The following is a 21,820-nucleotide window of genomic DNA, read 5'->3' on the forward strand; positions in this document are numbered from 1 at the left end:
TGGTAGTTTTTTCTTCCTTCTAAACATATTTAAGTTTTTTGTTTATGAGTTATTTCATTAATTTTATAAAAAAAAACTAGAGGCCCGGTGCATGAAAATTCATGCACTGGAGGGGGTATCCCTCAGCCCGCCCTGCCCCCTATCACAGTCCGGGAGCCCTCAGGAGCGGGAGGTGACCCGGTGATCAGGGGAAGGCGATGCTCCATCACACCTCTGCTGCTGCCATTGCTGGCAGTGCAAGCCTCAGCTGGCCCTGGTTACCTGAGCCTCAGGCAGCCCTGGGCAGCTGGACAGCTGCCATCTAAGGCTTGCCTGCACCTCGGGCTGGCCCTGGGCAGCTGGGGGGCTGAGGGGACTGGGGATTCTGGAGACAGGCGTGCAGAGCCGCCCCGGCGCCTGGGGACTGGGCACCGCCATCTTGTGGCTGTGGGTGCTGCCATCTTTAAGGGCGTGACAGTCAATTAGCATATCCCCTCCTTATTGGCTGTGGGTGCCGCCATCTTTGCGATGGCATGAGGGTCAATTAGCATATTTCCTCTTTATTAGATAGGATTCTATAATAAAAGTGTTAGTAGAGATTACTGGATAATGAGATTATAGGCTATTCATTTTTTTAATTCTTTTTAAAAAAAAATATTATAATAAGTATTACAAACGGTATTACATATGTGTCCTTCCCCCCCCCCACCCTTGACAATCCCCTGCCCTCCCTTACCCCCCAGTGTCTTATGTCCATTAGTTATGCTTATATGCATGCATACAAGTCCTTCGGTTGATCTCTTACTCCCCTCCCTTCTGTCCCCCAACCCTCTCTGGCCTTCCCACTGCAGTTTGACAATCAGCTTGAGGCAGCTCTGCCTCTGTATCTATTATTGTTCAAAAGTTTGTAATGGTCTTTATTATCCATGAATGAGTGAGATCATGTGGTATTTTTCCTTCATTGACTGGCTTATTTCACTTAGCATAATGCTCTCCAGTTCCATCCATGCTATTGCAAATGGTAAGAGTTCCTTCTTTTTTACAGCAGCATAGTATTCCATCCTGTAGATGTACCACAGTTTTCTAATCCATTCATCTACTGATGGGCACTTAGGCTGTTTCCAGATTTAGCTATGGTGAATTGTGCTATGAACATATGGGTACATATATCCTTTCTGATGGGTGTTTCTGGTTTCTTGGGATATATTCCTAGAAGTGGGATCACAGGGTCAAATGGGAGTTCCATTTCCAGCTTTTTGAGGAAACTCCATACTGTCTTCCATAGTGGTTGCACCAGTCTGCATTCCCACCAGCAGTGCACAAGTGTTCCTTTTCCTCCACATCCTCTCCAGCACTTGTCGTTTGTTGATTTGTTGATGATAGCCATTCTGACAGGTGTGAGATGGTACCTCATTGTTGTTTTGATTTGCATCTCTCGGATGATTAGTGACTTTGAGCATGTTTTCATATGTCTCTTGGCTTTCTGGATGTCCTCTTTTGAAAGGTGTCTATTTAGGTCCTTTGCCCATTTTTTGATTGGATTGTTTATCTTCTTTTTGTTAAGTTGTATGAGTTCCCTATAAATTTTGGAGAATAGGCCCTTATTAGATATGATGTTGGCAAATATGTTTTCCCATGCTGTGGGTTTTCTTGTTGTTTTGTTGATGGTTTCTTTTGCTGTGCAGAAGCTTTTTATTTTGATGTAGTCCCATTTGTTCATTTTCTCTTTAGTTTCAACTGCCCTAGGAGCTGTATCAGTGAAGAAATTGCTTTGGCATATGTCTGAGATTTTGTTGCCTTTGGATTCTTCTAGAATTTTTATGGTTTCCTGTCGTACAGTTAAGTCCTTTATCCATTTTGAGTTTATTCTTGTGTATGGTGTAAGTTGGTGGTCTAGTTTCATTTTCTTGCATATATCTGTCCAATTTTCCCAACACCATTTATTGAAGAGACTATCTTGGCTCCATTGTATGTTCTTGCCTCCTTTGTCAAATATTAATTGAGCATATTGGTTCGGGCTAATTTCTGGGCTCTCTATTCTATTCCACTGATCTATATGTCTGTTCTTGTGCCAGTACCAGGCAGTTTTGAGAACAGTGGCTTTGTAATACAGCTCGATATCTGGCATCGAGATCCCACCTACTTTGTTCTTTCTCAGGATCGCTGCAGCTATTCGGGGTCTTTTTTTATTCCAGATGAATTTTTGGAGAGTTCGTTCTAGATCTTTGAAGTAGGCCATTGGTATTTTAATGGGAAGTACGTTGAATTTATAGATTGCTTTGGGTAGTATGGACATTTTAATGATGTTGATTCTACCAATCCAAGAACATGGTATGTTCTTCCATCTCTTTATGTCTTCCTCTATTTCTTTTTTCAACATCCTGTAGTTTTCTGAGTAGAGGTCTTTTACCTCTTTAGTTAAGTTTATTCCTAGGTATATTAATTTTTTTGGTGCGATGGTAAATGGGATTGTTTTTATAATCTCTCTTTCTGCAAGTTCACTATTGGTGCATAGAAATGCCTCAGATTTCTTGGGGTTAATTTTGTATCCTGCTACATTACCAAATTCATGTATTAAGTCTAGTAGTTTTTTGATGGAGTCTCTAGGGTTTTGTATGTATAACATCATGTCGTCTGCAAATAAGGACAGTTTTACTTCCTCTTTTCCAATTTGGATGCCTTTTATTTCTTCTTCTTGTCTAATTGCAATGGCTAATACTTCCAGGACTATGTTGAACAGGAGTGGTGAGAGTGGGCATCCCTGTCTTGTTCCTGTTCTTAGAGGAAATGGTGTTAGTTTTTGTCCATTGAGTATGATGTTGGCTGTGGGCCTGTCATATATGGCTTTTATTATGTTGAGGTTTGATCCTTCTATTCCCACCTTGCTGAGAGTTTTTATCAAAAGTGGGTGTTGGATTTTGTCGAATGCTTTTTCTGCATCAATTGATATGACCATGTGGTTTTTTTCTTTCAGTTTGTTTATGTGATGTATTACGTTTATTGATTTACGGATGTTGTACCATCCTTGCATCCCTGGGATAAATCCTACTTGGTCATGGTGTATGATCTTTCTGATGTACTGCTGGATCCGATTTGCTAAGATTTTGTTGAGGATTTTGGCATCTATGTTCATGAGGTATATTGGCCTGTAATTCTCTATCATTGTGTTGTCTTTACCTGGTTTTGGTATTAGGGTGATGCTGGCTTCATAGAATGAGCTTGGAAGTGTTCCTTCCTCTTGAATTTTTTGTAGTAGTTTGAGGAGGATAGGTTTTAGTTCTTCCTTGAATGTTTGGTAAAACTCCCCTGAGAAGCCGTCTGGTCCTGGGCTTTTGTTTGCTGGAAGCTTTTTGATGACTGCTTCAATTTCTTCCATCGTTATTGGCCTATTGAGATTTTTAGATTCTTCCTGATTGAGTTTTGGAATGTTGTATTTTTCTAGGAATTTGTCCATTTCCTCCAGGTTGTCTAGTTTGTTGGAGTAGAGTTGTCCATAGTATTGTTTAACAATCATTTGTATTTCTGTGGGGTCTGTTGTTATTTCGCCTCTATCGTTTCTGATTTGGTTTATTTGGGACCTCTCTCTTTGCTTCTTGTTGAGCCTGGCTAGAGGTTTGTCAATCTTGTTTATCCTTTCAAAGAACCAGCTCTTGGTTTCATTGATTTTCTGTATTGTTTTTTTGGTCTCTATGTCATTTATTTCTGCTCTAATCTTTATGATCTCCTTCCTTCTGCTCACTCTGGGGTTTTCTTGTTGCTCTCTTTCTAATTCTTTGAGTTGAAGAGTTAGATGATTTACTACCATTTTTTCTTGTTTTTTGAGATAGGCCTGTAGAGCTATAAACTTCCTTCTCAGGACTACTTTTATTGTGTCCCATAGGTTTTGGATTGTTGTGTTTTCATTGTCATTAGTGTCCAGGATGTTTTTAATTTCTTCTTTAATGTCATTGGTAACCCAATCAATATTTAATAACATGCTATTCAGCTTCCAAGTGTTTGAGTATTTTGGGTTGTTTTTACTGTAGTTTATTTCTAACATTATGCCATCGTGGTCTGAGAAGAAGCTTTTTATGATTTCAATCTTCTTGAATTTGTGGAGACTTTGCTTGTGACCCAATATGTGGTCTATTTTTGAATATGTCCCATAAGCACCTCAGAGGAATGTATATTCCATGGCTTTGGGGTGAAGTGTTCTGAAGATGTCAATTAAGTCCATCTGATCTAGTGAGTCATTTAGGATTGCTGTTTCTTTGCTGATTGTTTGTCTAGAGGATTTATCCAGTGATGTCAGTGGTGTATTAAAGTCCCCTACTATGATTGTATTGTTGTCGATCTCTCCTTTGATATCTTCCAGGTGTTTTTTTATGAACTTGGGTGCTCCTGCATTGGGTGCATATATGTTTACCAGGGTTATATCTTCTTGTTGTATTGATCCCTTTAGTATTATGAAGTGGCCTTCCTTATCTTTTGTTATGGCCTTCACTTTGAGACGTATTTTGTCCGATATAAGTATTGCTACCCCAGCCTTTTTTTCCTTTCCATATGCGTGAAAGATATTTTTCCATCCCTTCACTTTCAGTCTGTGTGAGTCCCTTCTAATGAGGTGGGTCTCTTGTAGACAGCAGATGTATGGGTCATGTTTTTTTTATCCATTCAGCCACTCGATGTCTTTTGGTTGGAGCATTTAGTCCATTTACATTTAAAGTTATTATTGAAAGGTACTTGTTTGTAGCCACTTCTTTTTTAGTGTGTGGCTGTTTTCTTTCTGAGCTTGTTATTTCTTCTTTTTACACCAGTCCCTTTAGCATTTCTTGCATTGCTGGCTTGGTGGTGATAAACTCAATTAGCCTTTTTTTTATCTGTGAAACTTCTTATTTCCCCTTCAATTTTGAATGATAGCCTTGCTGGGTAGAGTATTCTTGGATTCAGTCCTTTGCTTTGCATCACTTTGTAGATTTCCGTCCATTCTTTTCTGGCCTGATGTGTTTCTGTTGAGAAATCATTTGATAATCTAATGGGAGATCCCTTGTATGTAACTTTCCGTCTCTCTCTTGCAGCCTGTAAGATTCTCTCTTTGTCCTGAACATTTGCCATGGTAATTATGATGTGTCTTGGTGTGGGTCTTTTCGGGTTCACCTTGTTTGGGACTCTCTGGGCTTGTGTGACATTTTTCTTCCTCACCTCAGGGAAGTTTTCTGATATTATTTCTTCGAATAGGTTGTCTAATCTATGTTCATCTTTCTGCTATTCTGGCACCCCTATTATTCGTATGTTGTTTCGTTTCATGTTGTCCCAAAGCTCCCTTAGGCTCTCCTCCTGTCTTTTAATTTTTTTCTCCAATTGCAGTACAGTTTGAGTGTGTTTTGCTTATTCGGTCCTCCGCTTCTCCTAGTCTACTGTTGATACTTTCAATGGTGTTTTTTATTGCAGCTATGTCGCTCTTCATTTCTTCTTGGGACTTAGTTAAGTTGTTGATTTTTTCATCTGTTTCTTATAGCTTCTTGCATATGGTATTGATTTTTTCCTCCGTCCGGTGCATGTACTCTAGGACCCTTATTCTGAATTCTTTTTCCGTCATGTTGCATGCCTCTGTCTCACTTAGCTGCTTTTCTGGCGAGTCCTCCTTTTCTTTCCTTTGGGGGTTTCTTTATCTACCCATGTTTGATCTCACTGACATATCTAGTTGTTGAGTCGTTCAGTGGCTGCTCCCTGGGTGGCAGTGGCTGCTCCCTGGGTGGCAGTGGCTCCTCGGGCTGTGGTTGCTCCTTGGGCGGTTGTGGTAGCAGCGGCTCCTCCGTTGATAGCAGGGCCTCTGGTGGGTGCCGTTCAAAGCTGTGGTGGCTCTTCTGGCTGGTGGAGGGAGGCTTCACACACAGTAACTGTTCCCCAGACAGAGCGTGTGGTGATCAGGAGGCCGCTGTTGCTTGAATCTGCTTTCCGTGGAGGGAAGCAGGTCTCCTCTGAGTTCATGTAGTCGCGCTGCTTGAGAGTCGTTGCCTCCGGGTTATTAGCCAATCTCTGGATGCGGATAACAGCTACTCAAGATGGCGCAGTCTCGCCGCTGAGCTGGCGCCCAGGGGGAGGTTTCAGCCTCAATCTCTAACCATCCCCATTTTCTAGGAGTTCTCTGCCTTTCCTGGCTGCAGACTCTCAGCTGAATCTCCTCTGCTTGTTCGGGCTGCATCTAGACTATTCATTTTTTATGTTTTATAGTTATCTACATAAAAATAAACTAGTAACATTTTTTAAAAGAATAAATCCATAATGGTGCCTGGACAACAAGAAAGGATGCCATCAGCAAGTCAGAAATTTTGAGGAATTTCTGAAAGAGAGAAAGCAGATGAGATCAGAACGATGGTAAAACCAGAGTAGAAGAAGCTACAACCTAAAACAGTCTCAAGGGAGGACCCTCTGTCTATAAAAATACTGGACAGCTTTAATTAAACAACAACCTATGTGACATAAATGGTACCCTCTTCCCTCCAACATATAGAGAGAGTTGGTGGTGTTTGTTCCTAGTCAAATCTTCTCCAAAGTTGAAAATCTCCTATTCTACTGGATTGGGTAAGAGAAAAGAGGTGATATTAAAGCAATACTGGATTTCAATGATAGACAGACAAGGAAGAAAGAAAAAAGGGAAGGCAATTTACTCATGTCTGAGTATGACACCATGCTCAATCCCCACATAAATCTTTGTTCTTTGATAATTGTGGGGTTCTTAAGCCTACCCCTTCCTCATTCTTGTGTTAGCACACGTTGCCCACAGACTGAGGAGGAAATCCATGCCAGTTACTTACATTAATCAACCTACTTCTTCATATATATATGTACAGGCAACCAAGGGCTACTAGACATTCAAGGGAAACCAAAAACACAATCAAGGTACATAAAGAGAACAATTGGAATGGAGAATAAGAGAGATAATATGGGACAGAAAATGATATAGTGATTAGAACCCTTTATCCCAATACCTGGATGTGTCTCAGAATGGAAAAATCCTATATAATAAAGAGCAAATATGCTAATTAGACCAAACAGCCGAATGGCCTTCTGGATAACTGTCCGGACAACCTTCTGGACGAAACCGGGGCTGCGAGGCTGAGGCAGCTGGGGCTGTGCGGGCCAAGCCCCTTGCACGAATTTCGTGCACCGAGACTCTAGTATTAAATAAAGAGTAAGGAAAATACTTTTGCCTTCTGGGCAGTCTGTACCAGGAGACATTTATATCACTGTTGGTCTTAATGTAACAGATGGAAGCCAGTGTGGATAGTTCTAAAGCTACAAGGATGGAAACAATTTGTCTCACCAAAATTAGGACCTCTGTTTTATAGTAAGTTGAAGGATCATGGAATGATTTTCATTCTTTTTTTTTTCACATGTATCATGGGGAACATTTTTATTCCTAATTTATATTTTGCAAGATAGTTGACAGTGTATAGAGAATGACGTCTTAGGTGTTGATTGTTTTGTATTATGATTTATTTACAAAATTTCACCACATAATAGTAACTACCTTTAAAAAAATCAGCACTGGTCCTATCAAAGTCTTTAGGATAAATTGTTAACCTTACAAAAGTCACCTTAGTACCACTGTTCCCAGGCATGTTATTATTAATTAAAATCTGATTCCAAAGCCCACCTGTAGTTTCTAGTTCTGATTATGCACAGTCATTTTGAGGTACAATCTAACTAGAAAGACAGGAAACAGTGGAGGACCCAAGCAGTCCTATCCACCTCTATCAGAAGTGTGCATTAGTGCCCTCGACAGTTTGGCTCAGTAGATAGAGCGTTGACCCGCAGACTGAAGGGTCCCAGGTTTGATTCGGGTTGCAGGGCACGTACCTTGGTTGCAAGCTTGATCCCTGGCCCAGGTCAGGGCATATATAGGAGGCAACCAATCAATGTGTCTCTCTCACATCACTCTTCTAACTGTACCACTATTTATTTATAATGGGACCACTTGGTCACCCCATTATGCTAAAACATGGTTCTTTTGGAAAAAAACAAGGCATTCTCTAGACCAGGGAGGTTGGTCAAGAGGGTGAATAAAAAGTGAGTTTCAGTAATAAAAAATGATTTAATTTCTTTGAAATTTTTCCTTCTCCTTTTCTGCACTCCCTATCTGTTTCTGATTTTGAAGGCTTTGACGATTTTGTCTTTTTCTTAATCTCAGCATCAGTTTCCATAGCATCTTGCTCTTTCTCATCAGATTGAGAATCATCTTCATTTATCTCGGTTGAGTTCAGAATCCAGTGTTAGGCCTGTACTTGCCTGCAGTGAATAGGAGTAAGGTGTAAGCTTTTCTTTAGTGCATGCTCTCGCTCTTGTAAAGGCTGCTTTCACCTTGGGATCTTGGAGAAGGGACTAGATTTTCCATCCTGCTACTAATTTCCATGATATTCTTAAAGTCTTTTTTCATAATATACATCCATAAGAGCAACAACATCCTGTACTCCTACCCCTTTTGAGATCAAGGGCCGAACAAATGTGTGACAGATCATCTACCAGTATATGCATAGTCCTTTAGCTGGAGTAAATTCTGAGACTCTTGAACAATACATTTGTGTAGACAAGTGCTTACTCAACCAGTTTGGGAAGGCGAGAAACTGAATTCCTCCCGTCCTCATTGCCTGCCGTGTCATACTTTGAGCTTACCGAATGGGGTATTCTCCTTGAATAAATGCCTTCGATGCTATTATTCAATGGCTCAGCAACAGTCTCCCTCAAACTGTTCTTACTGTATCACTTGCATTCAGTTCCATGTTGCCAACACCTGGAAGGCCTGAGAGCAATGCTGCTTTAAAACTAAAGACATCATCTTTGCCGACAAATTTACCAAACTTTGTGTTTATTTTCAGATGGACCCTTGTGCCAGTTTTGGAGGCAGCATAGGAGTTTATTGGCACAGATCTGGTCGCCTTGCTGTCCAGTTATGGTCTTGAGTGAGGTTGGCTTATACTTATTCACCCAGAGCAAATTTTCCACTTTGTCTCCACTGCTGTCATTGGCTAAATTCCTAGCTTGGCTAACACCATTTGTCTCCTCAGTGACCTGCTCCTTGAAGTCCAGGCCTCTCCGAAACACACTTGTTTTCTTTTTTCCTGACTTTATAGAGCTGTTCCTGTTAGGAGTCACTTTTATCTTTTTGGATTCTGATTCCTTCTTAGTTGGACTAATTTTTTTCCTTGGTAATTTTTGGGGGAGTATGCTCTGCAACTTGTACTTTTCTCTATTCATCTCAGCTTCAACTATTTCATATTTGGACTTCTTGCCTGGCAGTTTGAATCAGATCTAATATGCCATCCTTATCAATAATTTTTGTTCCCAAGGTTGTTCCCAAGGTTCCCAAGGATAGTGGACTGTCCACTATCATGACCCATGACAAGGCAGTTAGTTTTCTTGCTGACATTTCCAGTTACTTTTTGCTCCATAATGTTCCATTAGGGAGTTGGCTTCATCTTTTTTTTTTAATATTTTTTTATTGATTTCAGAGAGGAAGGGAGAGATAGAAACATCAATGATGAGAGAGTATCATTGATCAGCTGCCTCCTGCATGCCCCCTACTAGGGATCAAGCCCACAACCAGAGCATGTGCCCTTGACCGGAATTGAATCCAGGACCTTCCAGTCTGCAGTCCAATGCTCTATTCACTGAGCCAAACCAGATAGGGCTGGCTTCATCTTTTTTAATGGACTCCAGCACACCAGTGATTATAAATATAAGCAATTTTCAGCTCCCTTTAGTAATTCTTTAGAGCACAGATCTTTGTTACTTTCTTGATTTATGTTAGTTTGATAAATATGATAATTAGTGCATCTCTTTTCAGAATATTCAGGACAAATTATTTTTTTGCTGGAGAACATTTGGTTTTCTTAGGAGTTTTGTCTCTCAATTCAATGGCACTTTCTTTTCTTTTTGAGGTGATAGGTTCTGTTCCTTTACAGTGGCTCTCAACCTTCTGGCCCTTTAAATACAGTTCCTCATGTTGTGACCCAACCATAAAATTATTTCGTTGCTACTTCATAACTGTAATGTTGCTACTGTTATGAATCGTAATGTAAATATCTGATATGCAGGATGGTCTTAGGCGACCCCTGTGAAAGAGTCATTCGACCGCCAAAGGGGTCGCGACCCACAGGTTGAGAACCGCTGCTTTAGAATAACTAACTTCCTTCTTTATCCGCCCCCCTCCCAAAAGCTTGGAACTAGCATAGGGAAAAGTAGTTTCTCCTATTTTGTGAGTTGATGATTGAAATGTTGCTGAGATTCTTTTGAACTTTTTCATATTTAGTTTGCTTCTTAAAACTGCAGTTCTTTCATCAGGAAATATGTCTGTTTTTACTTTGTGATGATATTTCTGTTTCTCTGCTTTACTTAAATTATCTTGTATAGGTGAAACTATTACTCTCTTTGGGGTCTTTTCAAGCCTTTTTCTTTTTTTTTTAAGACTTTCTGTTGTTAGTTCTTCATCCAACATGGCTAATGTTCTGGAAAACTCTTCATCTTCATGCAGTTGTCTTCCCAGCTCTGCATTTTCATCAAGTTGTAATTGTTTGGTGGTGACTTCATCATTTAATCTGGAATCTGCATTTTGTGAAAGCTCTTTTCTTTTACTTGATACCCTCTTCTAATTGGATCTTTGGACACTTTCAGTTCCAAAATAATCACGCACTGATGTGGGGGTAAGTTTTATTGGTGATAAAGGCATACTCTTGGTCTTAGTGTTTAATTCATTCTTTTTCATGTTTGATGCCCCAAGATAATTATTTGTAGATCCTCCATTCTCTTTTGATTTAGAGCAGTGATTCCCAAAGTGGGCGCTACTGCCCCATGGTGGGCTCTGCAGCGATCCAGGGGGGCGGTGATGGCCACAGGTAAATTTGTTTTAACTTTTTTTGTATTACCTTTCTATTCTGAGCTCAATAAATAGTTTCATAATTTCAAACTTCAATGTTTCTAATTTACACCTTTCTTTACTATATTTTACGAAAAAGGTAGAAACATTAATACATATATCTTTCTGTTTAATTGCTATTAAAATTTAAAAAAATTAATTTCCAGGGGGCGCTGAGTAATATTTTTTCTGGAAAGGAGGCGGTAGGCCAAATAAGTTTGGGAACCACTGATTTAGAGACTGCATTCTTACATATCAAGTCATCTGTTTCTGAAATGTATTAGGATCCTGCCATCGAATTTTACCAGATTTAGGAGATAATGGCAATTTTTCTGGTTGCGTTTTGGCATTTTTTTTTACCTTCATTGTCTCCTTTGATTCTGAATCTGAATCATAGATGATCCTCTTTTTCTTGTTTGGTTGCTTCTGGTTAGAGTCATTTTCTTTACAAGAACTATTTACCTGACTTCCTTTATTCCTTTTTTGGTTTTCAGTTTCTTAGGCAGATTTTGTTTTCTCATTCTTCTTTACTGTTTCACTTGCAGGTTTCTTTCCACTTGGTATAATCCCAGAGAATTTCTAAATATCCTTAGTGTGTTCTGGACTCCAGTGTTTCTTAAGGGTCCCAGAAGCTAATGTCAAAGACTGTGCATCCAGCCCTGTGCTGCTTGCTGGAGACTGCCACAAGCTCCAGTGGCTTAAGTGACTTCCAGGTTGCCTGCTTCCAAGCCGCTTCACGCAAGGCCTCCTGGGAATTTCCATGATTCTCATCCTTAAAGTTGTAAAGTTTGAAGTAATTCATGCTTTATAGTAAGAATAAAGGCATAAATAAGACTATTATCCTACTAAAGAGAATTGAAAAAAATAGTTTTAACCAAAAGTTTAAAATTTAATTCCATTTTTTATATTCTCTGTGGAGTAAAGTTCTACGATGGAAGCAAATATTTTATTGCTAAATATGTAGATGAGGGCTCCAAAACAAAATGTGGGCTTCCTATAGTGGCAACAGGTGAACCAACTTATCAGGAAATGAGTCCAGGTACTTTCTTCCAGAAAGGATGAAGTAACCCATCTTGCAATTTGCTCCATCTTGCACATGGCTTTCTCCTCACTTTACTCAGGCCTCTGCCCATATATGTCTTCTTTAGAGACAGCTCTTCCCTGACCCCACATCCAGCCTTAGTGTTCATCATACTGCTTATCTCAACTGAACATATTTCCCTTGCGTGTTGTCTGTCATCTCCATTAAAATGTACACTCTATATGATCAGTGACTAAATTCAATTTCATATCTGCGTCACCTAGGGTAGGTGTTCAATTAACATTTGTTGAATAAAGAATAAGTGAATACACAAAGGAAAGCATGAAGTAATGGTGTGTAGGAGGCTTGCAGAGATTTGGCAAAACAAGTCCACAGTGGCTGGGGAAGTGCAGTGTCTGCAGGCAGTTGTCCAAGGTGCTTCCCTGGGTTCACTGAATTAATGGGGAAGGCTGTCCTCCAGAAATGCTTTGAGAAGCCTACTGCCCAGTCATGGAACTTTAGCTTGCCAGAGAACTGCCCTCCCCCAGAATAATAAGCACTTAATCACAGAAGAGATGTTGATACTGAACTGTCTAAAAGGACTACATCAATGATCCAAGGGGAAAAGTTAGTTCTGTTAAGTCATGAAAGTGGCACAAAGCATCCACTGGAAGAAGGAAAAGTGAGAGAAGCGAGCACTGATTCCCCTTGGTGAAGTCTACAAGAAAACAATTTGATTTTGAAGTGGTTACTATTTAGATATTTTAACTTTTCAGTTTGATAAAGCTATAAACATGCTGGCATTTTTTTCGCACTGTTCTCCACCCCATGATAGAAAGTGAGGGTCGTAAAGCAAATAGGTGTGCCTTTGGGATCCTCTCCCTGGACAGGTTCACATCTAAAGTATCTCCTTTTACATTATAAATTTTAGGCAAAATTATGTCCTATCTACACTAATAAAAGAGAAACATGGTAATTGGCGTACAACCGCTACCCTTCCCATTGGCTAATTAGCGAGATATGCAAATTAACCACCAGCCAAGATGGCGGCTAATTTGCATACTGCGGGCGGGGCCGACAGTGCCAACCGCCAGCTCCCCTCCATCCAGGGCTGGCGGCAGAGGTCCCTGCCCTCATCCGGGCCTCCCGCAGGGAACCTGGGGCTGGTGGGTGGGACCGCGGTGTTCGGCACCCGATCAGCCCTCCCTCCGGGGACCTGGGGCTGGCGGGTGGGACCGAGGTGTTTCGCACCCGCTCCACCCTCATCCGGGACTCCCGCAGGGAACCTGGGGCTAGTGGGTGGGACCGCGGTGTTCGGCACCCGATCTGCCCTCATCCGGGCCTCCCGTGAGGAACTCAGGGCTGGCGGGTGGGACCGAACCCGCTCTACCCTCATCCGGGCCTCCCGCGGGGAACCCAGGGCTGGCGGGTGGGACCCTGGTAATCAGGTACCCGCCCTGCCCTCATCCCGGCCTCCCGCAGGGAACCCGGGGCTGGCAGGTGGGACCGAACCTGCTCTACCCTCATCCGGGCCTCCCGTGGGGAACCCAGGGCTGGCGGGTGGGACCCTGGTAATCGGGTACCCGCCCTGCCCTCATCCGGGCCTCCAGCGGGGGACCTGGGGCTGGCGGGTGGGACCAGGGTGTTCCGCACCTGCCCCGCCCTCATCTGGGCCTCCCGCCGGGTCCTGGGGTTGGCGGTGGGGCCGCAGCTATCGGGTACCCACCCGGGTATCCGCTGTGCTACGGGCCGGGCGGCAGCAGTGATCTGCCCGCTGGCGCATCCCATGTGCTACCCAATTCGGGCGGGCAGGTCACGGGCATGCCTGGCAGCCTCAGTCAGTGCCTCAAGCCCCAGCAGCAGCAGCAGCAGCAGCAGCGGCAGTGGCAATAGCAGTGGCAGCAGTGCCCCCGACCTGCCCGCCCAGGTTTGAGCGGCCCCAAGCAGGCAGTGCTTTCCATCAGCCGATGGTTGGCGAACACGCATGCAGGTGAAATCACCAGCGCCTGCTTTCCCACAGGCCTGAGCCCCTCAGGCCTGTGGGAAAGCAGGCGCCCTGAGCTGGTGATCCCAAAGGCCTGATAGCCGGGCAGTGGAGGCCGTGTTGGGACTGGGGAGTGGTGAGCAGGCAGAACATGGCCCTGATTGGGCCAGTCGCTATGATGCCCACTGTAGCCAGCACACCGCCTGATCAGGGGGCCAGCAGCCAACCTTGCAGCCCCTCCCCCCTGCAGGCCTTCCCCTGATCAGACTCCCCCATCCACATGGAGAGCAGGGTGCTCAGAGCCTGGACCCTTCCTGGCAGCCCCTAGTCCCTGGGGTTAAGAATTCTGATGGCCCTGCCCAGAGAGTAGAGGTGCCTGAGGGTCAGGGACAGGGACCACAGGCCTCCAGGGAGCACCGCAGAGTTGGCAATGAGAGGAGAGGGCCTGTGAAGGGGGAGAAGGTGAAGCCAGTGGACATCAGCCCAGAATCCAGCTCTTCCCCTCCAGAGGCAGCAGGACCTAAATCCCAAACCCCAGCCAAAATTGGAAGAGCCTGGGGGAGCTTCAGGAAACTCTACGAAAAGCTGCACATTGAGAATGAGAGATTTCGTGAGGCCCTGACCCAGACCATGCTGCGGCTGGAGCAGCTCAAGGTGGAGCTGGAGCGCGCCATGCAGAGGCAAGAGCACTTTGCAGAGAGGCCGGCCATCCTGGAGCTGGCGAGATTTGAGTGCAGGGCCCTGGAGTGCAAGGCCGCTGAGCTGGAAGAGGAGCTGAAGGGCCTGTCCAATCTCCGAGCTGACAACCAGCGCCTCAAGGATGAAAATGTGGCCCTGATCTGCGTCATCAGCAAACTGTCCAAGTGACCCCGGAGGACTTGCTCCTGCACCCGCATTTATACAGCTGCTTTTGCCACATGCACCCCTTCCCTGTGTGAACATGAGTGATAGGGCTGTCGAGGAGTCTCTGAGAAGCCATAACCTTCCTTGAGATCTCCAGGTTAGGAGGGGAGGACAGACCCCCCAGGAGCCAAGGGGGCCATCTGAGGCCAGGTAGGGGGATCAAGGCTGCAGGCAGGACCAGAAAGGAACTGGGGACCAGGAAGTGCCAAGACCAGTAGCCAGGACCAGAGTGGTCACCCAGAGGTCCCCTCTCACGTGTGCTGCCACCAGTCACCCCTCCAGGCCCTGAGCAGGGATCCTAGAATGTGCCAAGCATCCCGCCGGCCTGGGCCAGGTGAGCCTGTATATAGGGTCTGTGTGCAATAGGGAGGGATGTCTTCTATTTTTTGCTGCCCCCTCCCCATCGCTCTCCTGGGCAGGGGAAGAAGGTCTTTTTCAGACATAGCATAGGCACCACAAATTAAAATTGTGGAGTTGCCAAAAAAAAAAAAGAAAAGCAGGCCGGCTGGCCAAATACCCCCTCTCTTCCCACCCTCCTCCCCCCCTGCCAGCCACATCCTTGACCAACCTGCCCCACCACAATAGGCCCACAGCCCCTCCCCGTGGCTATCTGCCCCTGATCGCACCCCCCCCCCACCCCAAGAGGGGGCAGGGCTGGGTGGCCAATGTCCTGCAGCCCCTCCCCAGGTTGGCCCCACCCTTGATCCCCCCACTCCAATAGGGGGCAGGGCTGGCCAGCCAATCTCCTGCAGCCTCTCCCCTTGCCCAGCCCCACCCCAGATTGCCCCCCCACCCCCACCGCAATCAGGGGCAGGGCTGGCTGGCCAACCACCCATGGCTCTTCCCCCAGGCCACTGGCCCTGATCGCCACCCCCCAACCCATTTGGGGGGGTGGTTGCCCAGCCCACCAACCACAGCCCCTCCCCATGGCCAGCCCCACCCCCAATCGGCCCCCCAACCCCAATCAGGCTGGTGAGGGGGGGGGAAGTTGGGAGCAATAAGGCTGGTGGCAGGGGGTAGTTGGGGGCAAACAGGCTGGCAGGGGAGGCAGTTGGGGGTGATCAGGCCAGCAGTTGGGGGTGATCAGGCTGGCAAACAGAGTGGTTAGGGGCAATCAGGCAGGCACGCAGGAAGGTAAGTGGTTAAGAGCCAGCGGTCCTGAGTTGCGAGAGGGATGTCCGGCTGCTGGTAAAGGATCGGGCCTAAACAGGCAGTCTGACATCCCCTAAGGAGTCCCAGATTGGAGAGGGTGCAGGCCAGGCTGAGGGCCCCCCCCCCCCCCCCCAGTGCACGAATTTCGTGCACCGGGCCTCTAGTAAATATATAAATATTTATTTGAACTTACTAGAGAGAAAGAGATAGAGATTACATGTGAGCACACCAAATTGTATGGTGTGCAATGGCAGTAGCTTTTTGTTGAAAGAAATACGTAGACAAAAACCCCTGTCGTTTGCACTTTACTATATATCTCTTATTTATGAACATTACTCATTCTTCCCTTTTATCTATCACAACAAGCAGATTTTTTTCTTCATAGTTGTGTGCTTTGGGTTTCTAGTTCTTAAAAATGACAGTTCTTGCAAATGAAAGTTCTAATTGATGTATTTATTAAAGGGGCATAGCAACAAAGTGTTACTCAGAAGGGAATTAACTTTAGCAGTAGTTTTTAAAAATATAACCTAATAGAACTCCCTTCGCCTTCAACTTCCCAAAGCCTTTAACTATTCAAATGTTTAAATACTAAAAATATGAAGAAAATATTTAATTAAAATATATATTCCTAATCACCTCTTGTGGTAATATTGATTTTTTTTATTATAATATGTGCAAAAAACTAACAACAACTTTTTACCAAAAGCAGATTAGCAGTTGCTAATGTTAAGGTACTGTGTCTACAGCTGTAGCTCTCACTGTGCTTTTGTTTGTTTGTTTGTACATATTTTAAAGATATATATAATTGCAGAAAATTTTTCAAAAGAGGAAAATTGCCTATAATCTCCCATTCTAATATTATAACTTAAACTCTGAAGTCTTGATGTTCAGATTTTCCTCAAAATAAATAGGGCTTCAAATTAATATTTTTCATTTTGGATACATAACAGAAAATAAATATTTTACACTATACAATTTGGCATCTAAGCCATGTACAAGGATTTAAAAACCAAATGAATATAACAAAAATTCATAACAAAACAAAACATAACAAAAATTAAAATCCTAAGTTATATAATTATATTATTAGTGTAATAAATCCAAAATTTAATGGCTCACATATTTCTTTAATTTACCATCAGTAAATGTACTTAAACAGAACCTAACCATGAACTTGAAATTAATATCAATTTATCAAACAGATTCAAAGAGAACACAAAATTTTTCTTTACTGAAAATGATCCAACCATTTCTTCTTCCAAGAAAAGCACTATGTGAAATAATGTAAACCATTTCAGAACATGTAAATATTATACTACTACTCAACTCTGTGTCTCTGTGTTGTCATCTTTAGGCTGTGGGTCTGACAGGCTTATTGGTCCCATTACCAGGATTGATTATTTAAAAGGAGAAGAAAGTAGATAAATGGGAAAGAAGGGAACACTTATTGAGCATCACCTCTGCCATACAAGCTACTACTTGGATATCCTTCTCCCCACCTTAGATGATGAAGTTGAGACTCAGAGAGCCTATATCATTTATTCAAGATTATACAACCAGTAAGTGATGGAGCCAGGGTTGGCCCCAGGTGTATCTGACTCCAATGTCTGTGAATTTCTCATTGCAACAAGGAGAGTGAAACCATAGTCCTTGGCAGCCGTGTCCTGGCCATAAATCCATCTGGTAGCAGGCAATGGCCATTTTCCCTTCTAGATTTTCCATTGTGTTATGCCAACCTGCCTGGAAATTCTGTTATTCTTTCTCTTCCTCCTCTTCAGTCTCACATATTTCAGAGTAAGAATGTCCCTTCATCATATGCACTGCTAATATAGTCCATTGCCAGGTACACAAGAAATTCAACTGCAAGAATATTTTTATAATTGTTTATAGGAAAAATTAAAATTTTTCTTTTACCACACACAGTAAAACTTTTGCTTAGTCTATAATTCATGTATAAACTCTTGGAAGACATAAAATAGATTAAACAAATGGAAAAACATTTCCTGTTCTTGGATAGGATGACATAACAGTTCTTCCTAAATAAATTTATACATGCATGGAATCCCAGTTTTTAAAAAATCAATAAATTATGTTCTAGAGTTGGACAAGTTGAACTAAAGTTTCTATGAAGAAGTTAACATAATAAACAATGAAAAAATAAATTGCAATTGTATATACTAGATTAACTAGGCATCAAAACATACTAAAAAACATCTCTAATTATGATAGTGTGATACTGGTATATGAATAGACATACTGGCCAGTTGAATAGCATGTCCAGAGAAAAACCCAAGTACATATAGACCAGTGGTTCCCAAACTTATTTGGCCTACCGCCCCCTTTCCAGAAAAAATATTACTCAGCCCCTGGAAATTAATTTTTTTTTAATTTTAATAGCAGTTACTCATCGCCCCCAAATGCACCTGTGGCCATCACCGCCCCCCTGGATCGCTGCAGCGCCTACCAGGGGGCAGTAGCGCCCACTTTGGGAATCACTGATATAGACCCTTAATAAAGGTGACATCTCAAATCACTGGAGGAAAAGATGGGTTTTTTAATAAATGTAGACACTATGAGACAGTCGTTTGGGAAAAGATAAAATTACATCCATATCTTACTCTGTATATGAGAACAAATTTCAAATGGATTAGCGATCTAAATGTAAATAAATGAAGCTATAAAACTACCATAGGGAGACAAGGTGACTACTTCTGTAACTGGTATAGGAAAACACTTTCTAAATAAAGACTTAAAATGCAGAGGCAATAAAATAAAGGACTGTTAATTTGAACACATAAAAATTAAAATATTTTTCCTGCAAAAACATCCCAATATAGCCCAGACCTGGGGCTCAGTTTTTGAGCATCAGCTTATGAACCAGGAGGTCATGGTTCAATTCCCAGTCAAGGCACATGCCCAAATTCTGAGCTTGATCCCCAGTATGGGGTGTGCAGGAGGCAGCCAATCAATTATTTTCTCTCATCATTGATGTTTTTATCTCTCTCTCCCTATCCCTTCCTCTCTAAAATCAATAAAATATATTAAAACACACAAACACCAAAAATCCCACCATAAACAAAGTCAAAGACAAATGACAATGTGGAAGAAAAAATGGCAATATATTTCCACGAGAGGTCAAATTCATAATGTGTAAAGAACTCTTAAAAATTGAGGGACGGGACAAAAAAAAAAAGAAGAGACAATTCACAAAAATAAGATATATAAAAGGCCCTCAAACCTGCACAAATGTTCAAGTTTACTCATATTAAATGAATGCAAATTAAAACAAGACTAAGATATCATTTTCTTGCCTGTCACAGTGGCAAAAATTAAAAAGCAACACCACAAATTCTGTTGGTGAGACTAAACAAAACTACCGAGGCACCCGCCTTTGACCCAGTAATCCCACTTCTGGAAATCAACTCTGAAGATATACCTCCAACAGTACAAAAATGTGAAAGCACAAGGTTATTTATTGTAACACTGTTTATAATAGCAAATATTGGAAATCATAAGTACCTGTGGTAGGCAGAATAATACCTCCAACCCACCAAAGAAGTCTGTGCCTTGAATCTGTGGGGTTTTACCTTACATGGCAAAAAAGGGAGTTAGCAGATGTGGTTAACAAAAGGATTTTGAGATGGGGAGATTATCCGGGATTATCGAGATGGGCCCAATGCAACCATAAGGGGCCTTAAGTGAAGGATGAAGGCAAGAGAGTCAGAGTTGGAGAGACATGAAGATGCCAAACTGCTGGCTTAGGTAGGAAGGGAACATGAGCCAACGAATTCAGGGGGCCTCTAGAAAAAGCTTCTCACTGTCTGAGAAAGAATTGTAAATAAAGAAGGGTAAAAGCTCCACTAAAATGTCATTCTGGATTGGAATCAGAGGTATCAGTATGAATTTATGGTTTATTATTCAGGGTGGGGCAAAAATAGATTTACAGTTGTGAATAAATCCAACCACAGTTTATCCCTGAGTTATTTATTAGTTATTGTATTATTTTCCATATGAACAACTGTAAACCGGCTTTTTACCCACTCTGTCTATATACTTACAGACAGATGTAGAAATAGGTATGAGTGCATGCATATGCATGGGTTGGTATATGTGCATGTCCTTGCTGAGAGGACCAAGGAACAATGGCCATAGCAATAAGCCCACCTACATCCCTGAACTCGATTTCTAAATACCATTCTCTAACAAAAGGAACCAGACGGTTAATTCCAAGCTGGCTGCAGGGGCAATAGATGTGGAATATCTTATGATTCCAGTAAATAAAGCAACTATCCTAGAAAACAAGCATCTATCAAAAGGATATAGGAGCCAACTGGAAGAAGTTCAGAATAGCCAAAACAATTTAAGCCATAAAATAAATAATGATGATACTACATTATAACCCACAACATAAAATGTCCATGAGACCATATTTATATAATGAATACAATAAATAATCATATGGAGAAGGTGCAGCTTTTCCAATGAATAAATATAGATGAAATGAAGATGATAAAAAAAAAATCACAATTTGGCAAACACCCCAGAAAAAATTGTTGCATGTAAATCCCACCAATGGATGCTAAAATGAGTCAGCAAAATACTAAAGAAAAGCAAGATATCAACAGTCTCAAAGTATATATCCAATGATATTTATCAGTTAGAAAAAAAAAAAGAGTAACTTTACAGTGGAGAAACCTGGTGGATACCGCCTTAACCAAGAGATCAAGATTAAATTAACCAGAAATACGACATCACATCAGGTGTCCTCTGAAATGATGCAATGACAATGACAAAATAGCATTCTGTGGTTTAAGAATAGTTTGCCAAACAATCCTTAAAAACCACAACCTCAATCTAATCATGAGAACATATTGGGAAAAACCATAAGTGAGAGAACTTCTAAATAACTGACTAGTGCTTATCAAAAGTTCTTATCATGAAAGCCAGGGAAAGAATGAGGAACATCACAGGCTGGAGGAGACTAATGAGACACAACAATGAAGTGCAATATAAGATCTTGACTGGATCCTGGAACATAAAAGGGACATTATGAGAACAATTGGTGAAATTCAAATGGATCAGTAATTTAGTCAGTAATATATACTGATGCTAATGATCTGGTTTTGATCATTGTAAACTGTTAAATCAGCTAGACAAGGGTACACTTAAATTTTCTGTACTAGTTTTGCCACTTTTCTGCAAATTTAAAATTATTTCAACTAAACATTTCTTAAAATGTAAAAGAGAAATAATTGTTAAAGCTATAGGATCATTTTTAATTAATAGTTTCATGCCACAACTCTCTATATACTAGATATCCTGTCATTGTTTTACTGGGTTAATAAATAAGTGACCTCTCTTGCTCAAGCAATGAAGAACTAAACTTGAATTAAAATTCACCCAGCTCAGAGTTATGAAAATAGAATTACAGTTGAGGGAAGAAAAGAAAAAGAAGATCTTTCTGCCAGTCTATAACAGGATTTATCGGTCTCATTTAAGTTGTGAACAAATCTAAAACCAGTGTGTCCCCCTGGAGAACTGAGTACAGAAAGCGTCCTGGACCCACTATCAGCATGGAAGGACCAGGGAGCCAAGGATCCACTTGGTGGCTTGACTTTTCTTTGTCATTTGTTTATCTCTGTGGAAGTAAGTGCCTATGGTGCCAACAACCTTTATCAATTATTTTGCTTTCATTTCCCACCATGCCTGAACATAGAGAGTATCCAGAAAGTTAAGTCTTAAGAATATTTTTATTAAGTCCTCTAAGTGATCCCAGACATGTTAATACCTTGCCCCACCTTTAAGAGACTTGCTGAACATTTTTAACAGCTTCTTTTAAAATCAAGCAACTCAACCATAGCTGGTTTGGCTATGTCAGTGGTCAGCA

General features: G+C 42.1%; 1 protein-coding gene and 1 pseudogene across 4 annotated transcripts in view; both read right to left on the reverse strand.

The window, feature by feature from the left end:
- Positions 1–21,820, reverse strand: part of PLGRKT (plasminogen receptor with a C-terminal lysine) — a 50,338-nt gene that overhangs the window by 12,829 nt on the left and 15,689 nt on the right. The window lies entirely within an intron of this gene.
- Positions 8,013–11,635, reverse strand: LOC139020915 (replication factor C subunit 1-like; annotated as a pseudogene).

Source organism: Myotis yumanensis, unplaced genomic scaffold, assembly GCF_028538775.1.
Source record: "Myotis yumanensis isolate MYYU_CA2020_CCGP unplaced genomic scaffold, mMyoYum1.0.hap1 SCAF_12, whole genome shotgun sequence".
NCBI classification, from domain to species: Eukaryota; Metazoa; Chordata; class Mammalia; order Chiroptera; family Vespertilionidae; genus Myotis; species Myotis yumanensis.